Source organism: Apus apus, chromosome 2, assembly GCF_020740795.1.
Source record: "Apus apus isolate bApuApu2 chromosome 2, bApuApu2.pri.cur, whole genome shotgun sequence".
Taxonomy (NCBI): Eukaryota; Metazoa; Chordata; class Aves; order Apodiformes; family Apodidae; genus Apus; species Apus apus.
In genome coordinates, this window is record NC_067283.1 from 111,803,699 (window position 1) to 111,821,135 (window position 17,437).

General features: G+C 39.6%; 1 protein-coding gene across 4 annotated transcripts in view; it reads right to left on the bottom strand.

Annotated features, from left to right (window-relative positions):
• Window positions 1-487: 487 nt before the first annotated feature.
• Window positions 488-17,437, bottom strand: part of TRAPPC8 (trafficking protein particle complex subunit 8) — a 76,535-nt gene continuing 59,585 nt past the window's right edge. Inside the window, exons 31-32 of one of the 4 annotated variants that reach the window (XR_007888543.1) lie at window positions 1,898-1,985; window positions 488-1,694 (exon numbers count right to left, since the gene is read on the bottom strand). The gene's annotated coding sequence lies outside the window, so the exon portion shown is untranslated. Of the gene's footprint in view, window positions 1,986-17,437 lie in introns of all 4 variants that reach the window. The other 3 variants (XR_007888544.1, XR_007888545.1, XR_007888542.1) reach the window with 3 other exon arrangements.

Genomic DNA, 17,437 nt, shown 5'->3' on the forward strand with positions numbered 1-17,437 from the left:
GGATATCCCCATGTGTCGCAAAATTAAAGGGCAGGGAGCTTTTGATGTGACTTATCAAAAAAGGAGAGTTTACCACCCTTGTGTCCAACTGGAATCTCCCCAGGAGCAACTTGTGCCTATTACCCCTTTTCTTTTCCATGTGACTCCTTGTAAACAGGGAGTCTCCATCTTCTTGGTAGCCCCATAGACTTTTGAATGTCCAGGTACAGAAGCAGATCATTAATTACATCCTTCTGGATTATGAGGGGGTTGTTCTGCTCTCCATCTCCAGAGCCCTGTATTGGTTCTGTAGTGGCACCTGGGGAAGGTATGGGAGGTTTGGAGGGGACTCACCTGCTGCCTCGAGCAGAGGCCAAACATATTCTCATTTGAAAAGCTTACAGTCAGTAATCATGTTCTGCTTTATTTATATTATTCACATTTAAGGCATTTTTATAAAACAAAGCAGTATATATTGTAATAATAATTTTGAAAAGGAAAATCAAAATGCTTGTCAGGAGCAGGCCTAGGTTGTTGTTGTTGTTGTTGTTGTTATTATTATTATATCTTTATGCATATTTTAATATTTTTTTTTCATCAAAAGCAACACATTCACTTGTGCAGGTTCTCCAGAGGAATAAAAATTTTATCTGAATCACTGTACCTCCTTCCTTTCTCTTCAGAAAGTGAAGGACATTGTGCAGGTGGAAATGCAGCAGGAAGTAGCTGTTTGGAAGAAAATCTTCTCAGCCCTGAAGAAATCAAAAAGATATTCACCTCAATTAAACACAAACATTAATTAACATCAGCAGTCCATAAAGCTGCTGTTAGAGAGTATACTTCTCTCATTCCTTCTAATAAATTGCCACTTTTATAACAAGCAAAGTAGAAGAGGAATTTGGTCTTAATCACAGACACAGACCTCCAAAACCTATAGAGGATGTTAAATATCATGTGCATAGTGAACAAACCTGTGTGGAAGGCTGGAGGTTACAGCTAGAGGGTACAATGTCAATCATACCAAGGTAACTGATAGCAAAGTTAATAATGAAGTATTCTGCTGGTTTCAACAAGGTTTTTTTCTTGTAGGAGACATATAGAAGAATATTGTTCCCACACAAGGAGCAAATTCCTGCAGAGAAACACACAATATGAAGAAAAAATTACTTTCAGCCAACTCAATTTTAGTTTTTCTTTTCTTTACCATGGTATATGTTATTGTCTGAATTACCAACTCGGGTCCATATACAGTTTTTTAGCATGCACCAACTGACATCATAGTAACTTTGGGATCTAATCTGTGGTCAAAGCCATCCCATTTACACACATTTCCATAGTGAAATTCCTGGAAGGAGAGATGGAAAGAGGTTTTATGCAAAACATTTTTTTTTTCCTTTTCAAGCATATAATTTTTTTTCAAATATTTTTGTGCAACTTTTACAAAATACCACTTACCAGAAACCTCTTTTCCATGTTTCCCATTCCTCCTCATATTAGCAAACACTGGAATAAACTGCTTAGTCAGTTAATGGAAAATTTTGCAGAGGAGTCTTGACAAATTTTGGTCAGGAACAGTATAAGGGGTCAGCAAATGCTCTATCAGATCACTCCAAGCTCCATTTTCTATGGCCCAGTGAACATATTGCATCTGTTTTCTAAGCAGGGCTCTTCAGCAGCTTTGGTACAAATGACACAGTAGATGTTGAAGTTATATCCTGAAAAGAGATTCAGTGATCATGGGATCCAGAAAGAGGAAGCCAAAAAGAAATTTATGAGGCAACACTAGATTGTATGACAACCTGAAGAAAGATGGGAGAGAACTGGGTCAGACATCTATTAATTTTTCACTATTTTATCAGTAGTGTAGTCAGTAAAGAGGTCAGCTCTATAAATACGTGTACCATTAAACCATACTTACCAAATACCATATAACATATTCCAGCACTGGTATCAGCTGATTCATTTATTTTGGACTGGAATGTTGAGTTCCCAAAAGCTAGGCCCATCTGAAAAACAAAACAAGAAAAATTATTAGAAATTCAGTATCCAAGGAGGCACCTGTGAGCTTTCTGCAAGGCTACAAGCTTTTCTGGGGGAAAGGGCAGGGAGAATATTATTCAATTTCCTGAAATCACTATTAATTTATCTGAACAGAGGATCCAAAGAGAAGGAGCCAGGTCCTTTTCAGTGGTGCCTACTGACAGATCCAGTCCAGAGGCAGAGAGCATAAACTCAAACACAGGAGCTTCCCTCTGAACATCAGGAAACTTTTTCACTGTGAGGGTGACTCAGCACTGGCACAGGTTGCCCAGGGAGGCTGTGGAGTCTCCATCCTTAAATACATTAAATATGTATCTTGACACACTCTTTAGCAACTGTCTCTAGATAGCCCTGCTGAAGGAAGGTAGACCTCCATAGGTCCCTTCCAACCTCAGCTGTTACTCTGTGTAATTTACAGATGAAATCTGTCTGAACATAACTACAGGTGTTAGTATAACGTCTTCAGCAAGGAGACATACTGTGTTACAAGTCAAGTCAATAGGATATTGTTCAGCTCTCCTGGCAAAATCCTTGGTGAAGAGAGTTGCACTAATGACAGTGAGCTCCTGTCAACTGTCTCCATGTTGATCTGAGACACACAGTGATGTAACTCAGAAAAAGGTCAGTTACCAGTTACTGTCATCTGCCATTCCTGTATTCAAGGAGCCTTGTACTGGGCCATCCCTGTGACATGATCCAAACCTTACTGCCTATGCAGATGAGTGCAGGATCAAAGTGAGGACCAGAACATGATAAAATGGCAATACACCTGCCTGAGCCAAACCCAGACACAAAGACACATCCTTTCTAGACATACCTTCTCTCAGTTGCTATAATCCAGGACACTGCCACTGAAACCAAAGGGGTTACATGTTTGTTCACCAGGTGTTCACTCAGGTGGAATTTAAGCCTCATGCATAACACTGAAAATTTTTATATCTTAATACTTTAACCAATATTTTTTCCATTCATTAAACAGAAGCAGTAGCAGCAAGATTTCACATCCAAAGCCTCACCTCCAGCATTTTACTGGTGGCCAGTGCTTTGGCATGTGCCTGCCATCAGGAGACAGTAACAGAAACAGTGACAGGACACTCATCTGCTTTTTCCTTGAGGCACTCTATTCACAAGGAAAGGCTGAATTAATTTCGGATGTTAGCATTCCATTTTCAATACTCTCTTCTATCAAAACCAAATTTCATATTAGAAGGAAAGACGTTCTACCCTAGAAAATGCACTTCTTCAGCTGGTCAAGAGTTCTAGAAATATACTTTAGCTTCAGGTTTTCCAAAGCTATCTGCTCACTTGTCAGAGGTAGACTCTCTTGAGATTCATCATTTTGGCCTTTGGAATAAATTTTGAGAAATTAAATCCCATGCTGAGGAAAAGGGAGTTTTATTCCATGTGCCCAGTGCTGGCTAGACTCACGCTGAGAAGCATTTAAGCACAACTTCTATACTTCAAAAAAGGTGTTCAGACATGGCAAAACCAGGCTGATATTCCCAATATATGCAGTGTCTCTCATCCAGAAAGCATCCAACTCTACTCCTAATTTGGCTTTGATAAAAGTGGCTCCACCCCTTTGGGTAGATAAAAAAGCTATCCTCAGAAATGTCAAGATGTTTTTTTGCACCATTGACCATATGGCTCTTGCTTGTCTCATTTAGTTTACCCCTGTTCCAGTAACACCACAGTTTTCACCTGCCACTGTAAATGAAAATCACTTCAAGGTTGTCACAGCCTATTTAACTCTTTCTCTTATGGGAACTGTAGTCCCTGAAGCCAGATTTACTAAGCTCCTCTCTGACATACCTCCAGCACCAGAGTTTGTGTAAAACCAGTGTGCCAGCTCTGTGCTCTAACAAGAATTTTAAAAATACGTGTTTCAGCCTTCTGTGTGTTACCAAAATAAGAAAATAAGAACAGGTAAGAGAAGTGATGATGAAGTAAAAATAACTCCATCAAACACCATTTTGATAACCCGAACAGTCATTTCCATAGTTCTTTCTGGTGTTTGGAAATACATATTTTTCTGAACACTGTAAATATTTCTTGCTATCTATTTTAATATTTTTTAACTGAAATTGGGCCTTCTCAGGACCAGAGAAGCAATTTGAATGATGAATTTCTAGGCTGTTAAGTCTCAATAAACCTGCCACCTAAGCAGTTTCCAAGCATCTATTTTTTTTTTGCAAAAATTTGAAGTAACTTTAGAGTTAAGTACATTTTGCACATTAGTAGTCAACAGCTCTGAGAGGGTTAAATAAAGAAGGGCTTTAAAAACTGTAACACACTGTGCTGGCAAACAGCTACAAGTTTCACTGGTGGGGTTTTTTTTGTTTGTTTTGTTTTTTGTTTGTTTATTTGTTTTCCAAGTTTAGGCTGATGAACTACATAAGGGTATTTTTGAAAATACTTTACCTGTGTTAACCTGTAAAATATTGTATCTGAAAAATACTTCCCCACCCTGCACAGGGTGTGTAGTGACAGGACAAGGGGTAATGGTTTTAAACTGGAAGAGGGTAGATTTATATTAGACATTAGGAAGAAATTCTTCCCTGTGAGGATGGTGAGACCCTGGCACAGGTTGCTCAGGGAAGATATGGATGCCCCGTCCCTGGAAGTGTTCAGGGCCAGGTTGGATGGGGCTTTGAGCAATCTGGTCTAGTGGAAGGTGACTCTACCCATGCAAGGAAGGTGGAACTAGATGATTTTCTAGGTCCCTTCCAACCCAAACCATTCTATGATTCTATGAGATTAGTTTAACAAATGTATGTAGAAAATAGCCTAGTAAAAAAAGAATGTAGCAGATGGATCAGCAGGGTAGAAGGAGGTAAAACCAGTAAATGAATACAGTCTAGTAATTCAACATCAAATGTATATTATTTGTCATAACTGGTAGACTATTTCATTTCAGTTTAGTGGTATCAACTTATGACTAAGAAGGAACTACAAGCAGAAAAATTTCCAAATGCACTTTCATAAATACTTATATCTATAAACTAAAGAAGTATTATAATTAGTCTTATATGAAGATTTTTTTTAATGGGTTCTGCACTATTTTTATTATCTGTACCCTTTAAATGTAATAACAAAGAGTGTGAGGTGTCCTTCCCTGAGGAGGAAGGAGCTGCAGAAACAATATGTCATACACTGACCACAAACCCCATTCCCTGTCTTCCTGCACTGCTAGGGACACAGAGAAATCGAGAGTGAAGTCAAGCCTGAGAAGAAGGGTGGAGTAAGAGAAGGTATTTTAAGATTTACTTTTTCTTTCTCATTCTTCTACTCTGATTTGATTAGTAATAAATAAATTAAACTAATTTTTCCCCAAGTCAAGTCTTTTTTGCCCATGATGGTAATCGCTGAATGATTGGTCCCTGTCCGTATCTCAATCCATGAGCCTTTTGTTATATTTTCTCTCCTCTGTCCAGCTGAGGAAAGAAGTGACAGAGGTGCTTTGGTGGGCACCTGGAATCCAGCCATGATCAACCCACCACAGAAAACCAGAAGGAACAGATAAACTTAAAAATTAACATGATTAGTCCTTCATCAAAATGACTATTGAGAAGCAAAGCTAGATAAAAAATATGCATTGTATGCTCCACTGAGTTACACAGACTGTGTCGTGTACCACAAAACCTTCTGTTCTCTCACCAGCCAAGCTCTGAAATAACTGCAAGTTGCAAAATATCATAACCTTCCCTGCACATATTCCATATTTAATAAAACAGATTACTCTTAGCAACGCACTTCTCTGACTCAGCCCTAAGATGCCATCCTTTCAGTGGCACCAGATTGAACTGTCCTTTCTAAATTGCAATGGAACATGACCACCCTAACAGGAAAGTGCACTCCAAATGTATTACATTGGAGATACAAGCTCAAAAGCCTTCATCACTGCAGTGACTGATTGAGGCATGCTTCCACCAACACCGCTGGTTGAAGCACCACTGTGTAGTGAATTACTTGGGCTCTTCAGTCAGTTTGACTAAAAACTTCTTCTCTAGGAGAGAAAAAAGCAGATTTTACAGCTTCATTAGGTTGTAATGGCATCAGGCCATCAGAACTGTTCAATTCACCAACAGTTACTCCCACCAGACACTGGGGCATAAGTCTAGGTGGACTCAGTGCATTTAAGCTGGAGACCCCCATGCCACCCCTTAGCACTGTTCAGCCTGCACTGCCTAGTCACTCATTCCTACCTCACTTACATGCATTCAGACTAAAATCTTGATGTTTAAGGACAGTGATGACCAACCTTTCTGCCTGAGTACGGGACACAGTTTCTGCTGGCAAGGTGAACTGCCTGCCACGATATTACTGAATTCGTATTAGATCTGATGCTTCCCAAGGGGTCAGATTTAAATGGATGTACATAATATATTCCCCCACTTTCCAGAAACACAGGTCTTATGCATATGATATGTGCAGTGTGCAATCTCATTTTCTAGATGTAGCCCTTTTCAGAGGACGAAATAACTCTTGGCAAAGAAAATAATAATTTGCAGCACATCATTATTCATGCTATAAATAGAAAAAGCTCTCAGGTTCAACTTCTATGATTCAGTCACCTTCTAGTTAGAAAGCTGCAATTGTTCAAAGCAAGTATAAACAGCATTTAGTGTTCTATTGCAGGAAAAAGTTAATAAAAATGAACCAAAATTTAATTATTGAGATGAGATATATAAGTAAAAAAACAAAGCAAGAAAGGGAAAAAATTGAATAACTACTGTTTGTATTCAGAACTTGGCTTCAGCTTTGACAACAGACTATTCCAGCTGAGGGTGGTTTATGGTTGGACTTGACGATCTTCAACGTCCCTTCCAACCAGGATGATTTTGTGAGTACCTGAGAACATTCCTGAACATCAGAAAAACACAAATACTAATTTTAAGTGCAGAATATTTACAAAGAGCATAATTCAAACTCTACAGCTGGTGGAAAAAAATTGCATGGTTTAATTCCAATATTTATGTAATTTTGGTGCTATCTGATGAATGGAAGATTTATTTAAACAATTAATAAAAAGAAATTCATAATACTCCACCAAACTTTATAACATACCCTGCACTCACGACCAGGGATAGGCTTGGGAAAGCAGAGCCCATCACAGGCTGCAGGTGCTACAGATACAGGTGGTGCAGATACAAACTAAAAGAATGGCAATTCAGTGAGAAGTTTCAGCAGTCACTTGCTAATTTTGACCTCAAGATGTCATAAAGAATACTGTCTGCTCTACTGCCATGTCTGCTAAGCTGAAACACCTTTCCAAAGTTCTAAAATAAATTATTGGTATACACAGAAGGAATGGTACTGCTTGCTAGAAAGAGAACTGGCTAATAACAAAGAATAAAAGGAATGAAACAGTATTGATTCAGGTTCACAGGACAAAAAAGCTCATTAATTCTGATTAGGCTACAGATATCCAGAGAACAACTGAATCCAACAGAATTTATTTCATCCCTACCAAGTGAAATGGTTGTTATAATTCACACAAACATATGCTGCTACTGTTATCATTTATGTTTTGACCCAGCAAACTAGCCTGCATTGGAAGAGAAACAAGAAGCAGAAGCTGATGAGAAAAGTGACCTCATTACAATGGGCACCAAATCCTATCCCCAAACCCATTAACTACAGGTGTGTGAAATGTTTTTGATAAAATCTTATTACATCTTATTACATTACATTACTTTTTTTTAAATTATTATTATTTTGTGAAGCACATATGCTTTTCTTACTGCCTTGGTTAATAAACTAAAAAAAATAACCCAGGATAGTACTTTAACAAAACATGCTTAACTTCATAAATCTTGATATATTGCTTCAAAATTTACTTCTATATTTATTTATTTATTAAGATTTGAAAGCTGAATATCTTATTCTGTTGAATTTACTGAACAACTCAAAATTTTTCAGCTGTTTTTTTTTTTTCCATCACTGCAAAATCAACTTGAAAACCATCTATAGACAAAGTTCTTACCTCAGTGCATGTGATTCATGGAGGCCACTCATTATACTCGAGACAGTTATGTGATCTGTGAATTACTAGGTATTTGCAATCTAATTACTTGAAAAGTCTTTTCCCACCCTGCAAGAAGGGCTTGCAGTAGCCATGGACTGCCACTCATTAGTGGCATTGCTCTACAGCAGATGGAACAGTTGCCAGTGTGTTTTGTGCAAGTGATCCATGATTCCCAAGTTCATTTCCCTATTGGTCTGCCAGCATCTCAACTGATTAGCCTCTTAGCAAGTTTCAGAGTCTTAGAGTAATTATTAATGCTCTCCTTTTCCTCCAGACATTATAGACTAGACAGGTTAAACAAGATGAGCCACTGCTCGTTCCATCAAAATAGCTAATATGAACAATCACATATAGTACTAAGAAAAATCCAATTAAATTACACTTCCATTATATTGCATAGTCATAAGATTGTAAAAATACCCTGAATTATTAGTAGGCACTTTAAAAGGAAGGTACAAAATAAAATGTAATTTGTCTGTTTAGTGTGGCTATTAATTCTTGTTAGTAACAAGTTCGCATTTGCACAAATAATGTTATGTATTTCATCACATACATCTGAGATAAAAAGTAGACTTTGTACAGAAGCTATGGCTTAACCATCATAGGCTCTCTACATCATATTATCTTGTGCTAAAAGTAATACACTAATAGGACGGGACAAAGAAGGTCTGATCTAGAAGGGTCTCATTTCTTTCCATTTTCTATTCTCCAGGTGAGACATCCCCCTAATTATGCTTATTTCTCCCTCACCTCCTGCTTATGATGGATTATGTTTTCCCTTTACTACTTTTCAGGTACTTCTGGATAACCATTTTAGAAACCTAATGCATTCTACATTGATTTTGTTGGATTTTTTTTTAAATTGCACTAGATTTTATTTTTTAAAAAAATTGCACTATCTTCCTATAAAAATCACTACATGTATACCAGATTATACTACTAAAGAACCAAACCCTTAGTACTCACTGCTGTTAATGAAACACTGCACCGAGCAAGAATCAAATTAACTCTTGCAGAATTCTGACCAAACTGGAGTGTTTTCTTTTGCTTCCCACAAACAATAAAGCATCATTGTGTGAAACAAATTATCAGGAGGAGAAGCACATGAGTTGCTTCCTCAGATTATTATTTCTACAGCTACAGTAAATTACTTCAGTATTTTAACTTACTGCTTGCCGTAGACCAGTGATAATCTTGGCCAATAAATGAGCTATCCAAAGAGAATTTTCATGCTATGTCCAATTAAGAACAGGAACAATATTGCATGGATTGTATATTTCACCAGCACAGCATAGACTGCACTTCTACTGTACATTGACCAACAGGTATCAACTGAAGAATTCTCCAATTTAATTTCAAGTAGGGATTTTATATGAACATCTTGGGGTCTCCTGGCAAGAAAGAGAAAAAATGTCAAGTTTTCCTTTCTAATTATTTGCACTTTCTTGAATCACAAAATGCTAAAAAATAAGGAGAAAAAAAAACAATCCTTATTCCAGTATTATCTCGTTGAGATGGCATCAAATTATTATTTTAATTGTTCTTCTGAGCATTGTAAATAATGACAGAAACTATTTGTTTGATACTGAGGCCTAAAATAAGTGATTTCTCTTGCAGAAAATAAATTATCCTTTTGGTCTTCAGGGAAAAGAGGAATAGCAGATAAATTTTTAAATAAGTAATGCTAAATCTTACTCACTGAGTACACAGATTCTTAAAAACACTTTCTGTTTTAAGTAGCAAGTGGTGGCCCATTAATAGCTGGATATGTAATAACATTTACAGATTTTCAACTCTTAGAAAGATACATAGACATGATCACTGAAGAAACTCTGCCTGAGGAAAACTATTTGCCTAATCTACACACACAGCACTTGCATCATACAAGAAATGCATGATAACAAAGTATGAGGATGTATGAAACTGCAAGAATGAACCAACAAGCCCTTTAAGTGAAGCACTCCCTCAGAGGTCTGATGGAGCTGGCAGAAGAAAAGGCATGTTTTAACTAGAAGAATAGTATAGATTAAAGGTACAACTGAAGCTGATTAAGTGATCTGTCATTTCTGGAAGTGAGATGAAACAATAGGAAAGTGAATAAAAGCTCAAGATTACTTGGGAGCTGGTTCATTGCTACAGCAGAGACATCTGCTGGCTGACACCAAATTTAGTTAGGAGATAAATGAAAAAATGGAATTACAATATTAACAGAATGTAACACATCAGAAAAAAAAAAAAAAAAAAAACCTTTTATAATTAATTTTTCAATGAATCAGTGTTGCAGTAATATTCTGGAAAACACTAAATGCAGCTATGGCTCCAGCTCTGGTAAAAATTAGTAGAAACACTCAGCCTTTCTGCTGTTGATACAAAGAGGGGCTTAAGTGTCTCTTTGCAAAGTGATTCACAGAAATAACAGAAACTACTATTGCACGACCAGCCAGGAAGTCTTCCCTTACAGTGAGTGTACACACAAGAACATCAGCCTGACAGTCTATGTATAAATGAAAGGAACAGAAAGCTGTACGTGAAGACAGCTGGAAAGCAGCTGGGAGTTGCATCATCTCTTGCACAAAGCACATGTTGAGAAGGCAGGCTCAGACTCTAGAAAGAAGAGGTCAGTCCTCCAGCTGTGCGCAGTGCTCTGCATGCACACTTTGCAACTACGCAGGGTTGTGCACACAACGCATCCCAAATCCTTATCTCCCTTCCTTTCCTTCCAGTGGAAACCATCCCGCCAGAGGTCCAAATCCAATCAACCACACAGCCCCAAGGCAATAAAAGGTTGGAGTTAGGACACAAGAGTGAAACATTGCACTAAAGACCAGAAAGGGAACACAAGGCAGCTCCCCAGTGACCTGCCGTGGATCAGGCCCCCATCCAGCAAAACTCCTAGATACGACACAGATGCAGCCTTGAAACTTGACTCAGATTCTCTTCTGCAATCTCTTCATTGTTACATTGTGCGTCCTCTTTTATGTCTGTGGATTCCTAAAGGCAAACTAATGGAGCTTAGATTTGTTTTTAATTACCAACTTTTATCATGTAGAAACTGTTGTGAAAATTGTTCAAATCATTTGAGCACAAAGACATTTCAGGTTTGGGACTGCTAGATGTGTTGTTACCCCTTCCCTGCCTGGCATCTGCCTGAGTAACCAAGGTGAATAAATGGATTGACACAGATTTGTCTGCCTTTCTACATAGGTTTCTCCTGTCAATAAAAGATCGGTCTATTTAGTGGCACAATAACTGCCTTCCAGGTGATTTCGTGTCTCTATGACTGAGAATGTGAACACACGCAGCACTGAACTTCACTGAACTGAGGGAGACTGCAAAACTACAAGAAAGGCTCCATGTAATAGTGATTTAGGTACCAAATAACTTTCTTGTTTTCATTTTGACACATCCTAAATTTTGAAGCCCTGTACTTCCTGTTATACACATATGAGACCTACTTTTTATTCAGAAAATATAAGAAAAATATGTCAGGAAACATCAGCTATTTCTCTTAATATTTAGAGAAAAAGATACTTGCTACTGTAAATTCTTTGGGGTTGGAACAATTTTGTATTATCTTTTGTGAGCCATACTGCAAAGTAATATAACACTAACATGCAAAACAAAGTAGACCAGGGGAAATAAAGGTGAAGAATGTCTTTAGGAGGAGATACTAGTAATTATGGACAGAGCTTCGATGAGGTGCACTCAGGGTACCTGAGTCACTTTCCAGCAGTGTTTTTTGCATCTTGCTTGCTGCAAGCATGGAAAGTGCCAGTTTGAAATTTGATTCTGTACATTTTATAGAACCTTTCAAAACTTTCTAAAAGTAGATACAGTATTCTAGTATGATGACATTTTTTACATTCACTTTTATTTTATAGAGATATGAATAGCATTCCAGCATGTCACTTGTCTCTTGATCTACATGTATGAGCCCACAAAGCAGCGTTTTTAGAGTCTTTCAGAGAGGAGCAACAATTTAGATCTGACAGTCCTAATTCAGTTAGTATCTACACATTGAGAGAAGCAATATTTTCTCCCCTAAAACCTGGCCTAATACTATTTAGTTTATGCCTGCCTTTTCCTAGCAGCAAACTCATGCTAGGCATTCCCTTGTCAGACCTCTAAATCTGTTTAGGGTCCAAGTTTAATGAAGCCGATCAGCATATTCAGTAGTAGCTAACAGTGGCTTGTGGATGGTAAAATTCCTAACTCCCTCACTGAATCATAGAATCATAGAATGATAGGGGTTGGAAGGGACCTCGAAAGATCATCTAGTCCAACCCCCCCGCCAGAGCAGGGTCACCTAGAGTACATCACACAGGAAGGCGTCCAGGCGGGTTTTGAATGTCTCCAGAGAAGGAGACTCCACAACCTCTCTGGGCAGCCTGTTCCAGTGCTCTGTCACTCTCACAGTAAAAAATTTTTTTCTGATATTCACCTTAAACCTCCTATGCTCCAATTTGTATCCATTACTCCTTGTCCTGTCACTGGTCATCACTGAAAAAAGCTTAACTCCATCTTCTTGACACTCACCCTTTACGTACTTGTAGACATTGATGAGGTCCCCCCTCAGTCTCCTTTTCTCCAAACTAAAGAGACCCAGCTCCCTCAGCCTTTCCTCACAAGGGACATGTTCCACTCCCTTAATCATCTTTGTAGCTCTGCGCTGGACTCTTTCAAGCACTTCCCTGTCCTTCTTGAACTGAGGGGCCCAGAACTGGACACAATATTCCAGATGCGGCCTCACCAATGCAGAACAGAGGGGGAGGAGAACCTCTCTTGACCTGCTAACCACACCCTTTCTAGTACACCCCAGGATGCCATTGGCCTTCTTAGCCACAAGGGCACATTGCTGGCTCATGGTCATCCTCCTGTCTACCAGGACCCCCAGATCCCTTTCACCTACACTGCTCTCCAGCAGGTCAGCCCCCAACCTGTACTGGTTGGGCCGGCTCTAGCCCAGCGGTTCCTTCGGTCTGTCACTGAGACACAGGCTTTCAACCCAGAGAGTCTTTAACAGATAGAAAAAAATAGTATCTCCTTTTAATTCAAGGCATAAATGAAATAAACATTTATTTTCCAGTTCAACTGAAGTAATGGTGGTGGGTGCATGTTATTCTTTATAAAGTACTATTCCCTTGCTGAGGGCATCTTTGTTTCCCTTTTCCTTCGTTTTGAAGTTGGAACCAACCTCTAAATCAATTGAATTCCCTTTTAAACTTTTGTATTCATATATACTAATGGGCTTACAGCTGTGGACTGCTGGCTTATGCATGGAGTCTTCCACTTTTTTAAGGTTTTGATGCAAGATGTCTGCCACTTGGTGGCAGAGTTGCCTGAGTGTTTCTGGAAAGGTCTGTATCTTAACAGGTTTGGAAATAAAAATTTTAATATTTGCTTGCATTTTTTAGATATTGTGCATATTATGCAGCCTTGCTCCTAAAATGCACAAAGTGTAAATAGTTCCCAGGTCAAGGGAGGTGATTCTGCCCCTCTACTCTGCTCTTGTGAGACCCCATCTGGAGTACTATGTCCAGTTCTGAAGCCCCCAATGTAAGAAGGACATGGAGCTGTTGTAGCATGTCCAAAGGAGAGCCATGAAGATGATTAGAGGGCTGTAATACCTCTCCTATGAAAACAGGCTGAAGGAGTTAAGGTTGTTCAGTCTGGAGAAGAGAAGGCTCAGAGGAAACCTTACAGCGGCCTTCCAGTACAGGGAAGAGGCCTACAGGAAAGCTGGGGAGGGACTTTTTGCAAGGGCATGTAGCAGTAGGACAAGGGGAAGAGTTTCAAGCTGGAGGAGAGTAGATTTACATTAGACATTAGGAAGAAATTCTCCCCTGCAAGGCATTTTCCTGAAAGAGAGAAGGGTGTAAGTTCAGCCTTTTTCCCACCTAATTCTTTGTCCTTGTCCCTGATATCCATGCTATCATCTTTATTTTTTCTTTCTGTTTAATTTATATCTTTCTAATTAAATCAAATGCCAATCTGGCGTCTGTATAGCTGAGAGATATTGCATCAGATGGCCCTAACCCTGAGAACAATCTAAATAAATGTGATGAGCAGAACAGATGCAGCAAAGCTGCATGGCTCCCATATAAAAAAAGCGTATCACTATAAACCCAATACCAGTAATAATAACATAAAGACACAGAATCACAGAATGGTAAGAGTGGGAAGGCACTTCTGGAGATCATCTAGTCCAACCCCCCTACTTGAGCAGGATCCCCTAGAGCAGATTACACAGGAACACATCCAGGCAGGTTTTTAATGTCTCCAGGCATGGAGACTCCACAGCCTCCCTGGGCACCCTGTTCCAGTGCTGTTACCCTCAGAATAAAGAAGTATTTTCTTATATTTAGGTCAAACCTCCCGTGTACCAGTTTGTGACTATTACCCCTTGTTCTGTCACTGGACACCACTGAGAAGAATCTGCCCCTGACACCTGCTCTTTAGATATTTATAAATACTGATGAGATCCCCCTCAGCCTCCATTTCTCTAAGCTAAGAAGACCCAGCTCTCTTAGCCTTTCTTCATAGGGTAGATACTCCAGTCCCTTAATCACCTGAGTGGCCCTGAGCTGGCCTCTCTCCGCTACGTTCCCTGTCCTTGAACTGGGGAGCCCAAAACTGCACACAGTTCTCAAGGGGAGGCCTCACCAGGGCAGAGAAGATGATCTTTTCCAACCTCCAGAGCAGCCTCGTGCTCTGGGCAGGAGGGGTCTGAGGTGCGTTCTACAGAGTTCCCGGTACGGCCAGGGACTGCCTGATGGCCTCAAATCACTCCGTCGCCACCAGGACAAGAAGGTACCGACTTGCCTGGACTCCCTGCTCCAGGACACAAGACCACCTGGGGTGGGGCGGGAGGACAGCACGGAGCCGAGGGCTCGGTGATGGGGGGCACCCTGCTCTCCTCCGCTCCCCTGAGATGCGCAGAGCAGAGAAGTGCTCTGGCAGCCAGAGCTCCATCCTGAAGCGTGCAGCATCTTTTTGGCCCCAGATCCATATGATGGGACACTGTAGCTGTTCCTGTCTCATCGGGAAAAGATCTCCACCCTTGGACTCCACAGCAGTGAGGCAAAACAAACTAAACAAAACGCTCTGCCCTTGTGAGACCCCCCTGGAGTACTGTGTCCAGTTCAGGGGCTTCCAACATAAGAAGGACATGGAGCTGTTGGAGTGAGTCCGGAGGAGGGTCACAAAGGTGATCAGAGGGCTGGAGTACCTCTTTTTTTTTTTCTTTAGAGTTCATATTTTCCCCATCAAAGCATGATTATGAAACAGAGGAGGATGCATATCCCAGCCACAGTCTGGTCTCTCCATCTAGCATGCCCCTTGACAGTAGCATCTGCAGGGAAAGAGGGCAAAGTTGGGCATATTGCTGATGGTTTCTTCCCAAAGAAAGGAGGAAAGAAATCTTTTGCCTGTGAATTTCAAGAACTATTTATTTTCTTGGTCAGAGGTGGCTGCTACTTCCTCTGCAACCTTGTCAACTTCCAGAAATATTTCCTTTCATCCTAGGGCTTCAAAATACTTGAGGTACTTGTTTAAAGACTATACCTAGGTTTCCTTCAGTAAGTAAAAAATGACAGTCATAGTCTTTTTTTTGAGAAGAATTTTCACCATCCTGGAGAAAACAGGGTAAGGAACTACACCACAATTATCAGGAGGAGAACACCACATCTATTCTAACTTAGAGGAAAGCCCAAAGGAATAATATTTGCAAGCATCCTCTGAACTGATTTATACACTGCTACAGTCTATAAGCAACATTTTTAAACCACATTCATATTTCATTTTTTCATGACCACTAAAGCAATTAGCAGAACTCATTAGCCGAGTGACATTTTACAAATTAATGATTTACTCCTGTAAACTAATAGAAATTAATAGTAAATAAATCTTGATTTAAATGGGATCAGGAAATCACTCAGTCCTAGAATATGTTTAACCAGCATTAAATGTTTTAAAACCAGAAGTATTGAGAAAATTATTTTCTGTTCCAGGGTAGTTTTTTTACTCTTTAAATGTAAGTTTGTCCATTAAATTGTGCAAGGATAATTTTAAAAAGACAGCAAACAGTAAGATTTCAAGTGACTGAAATAATGGCAATGTGCATATGAAGAAAGGCTGAAGTTTGCTATTACTGTAAACATCTCTATATTTTAATATACTCCGAAAAAATCCCTTATCTCACTGGAATAAGAGCAGAATAAGTGAAAAGCATCCAGGAGTCTCTGCTGTATCCATTGCAGTTCCAAGACCTGACTTTTGATACCTGGGCTAGATAACACTTTAGACAGCTCCATATCATAGTACATATTGACTTAGAAGATGAGCTTTAAAGTTAAATCCTTTGAGTACAAATGAAAGCCTGGTTTTATATTCCATTACTATCTTTGGAAACAAAGTTGCTGTGAAATTCTGTCCCCATTAATCAGAGCACAGCCATGACTGATCACATATGATTCCATTATTGTCCAAGAAGTCTCCCTAGCAGGGTGGCTGCTTTCCTTAAGGCAGCCATACTTGCCTTTTACAACTGAATGCTAATAAAAATGTTGATTATGTGGCTTAGTGAGTAGAGGAAAACCTTACTTTTGATCAGTAAGAAAGCTTGGGTATACCACTGAGGTTCCTCACGTTCCATAGCTATTGTAACCTCAGATTTAAATGATGAAAGCCAACAAATATGTATTTCCTTTCTTTCAGTTTCATCATACTATTTACACGCTATCCTCATCCTCACACTACCACTTTGACAGTGTTTTTCACAACCTAAACCAATTGATTTTACTTATCTTCTGATCTTAACAAAACAGGAAAAAAATGAAAACAAAAACACAAACAGCTGATCAGAATGAAGGTCTGCTAGTGGAAAATACAGCGTGGACCCCTCCAGCAGCTGGCCTTGCACGCTCGGTTTGCCCCATAACTGGGCCCTTGATCCCAGGTCTTCCCATCTCCTCCAATTGTCTCACACGAAGAGGTTGCCCGAGAGACTCCCAGATCCCACAGTGATGAGGTAGAACAGACATTTAGCAGCAGAAAGCACTAGATGGCAGCAATGCCCAACTTCAATTTGGATACAAAAGTAGAGCGGTCTCCCATACTCAGCAGTGCAATTTCTATGTATTTCCCACGACACCTCAGACAGGAATTCGGCACTAAAACCAGCGTAGATAAATCTCACAAAGCTGCCAATGAAGTGGCCAACGAGTACAGTAGGCAATAGCAGAATCAAGCAATCTTCCAACTTCCCACTGCCATAAGAAAAGGAGTAGTGATCTGACAGAACCACTAAGTGTATTTCTTTAAGAGAGAAAAATATTGCATACCTTGAGAGGTATCCAATGCCCCTGTCTCATCTCCCACCTCTTTCCCCTC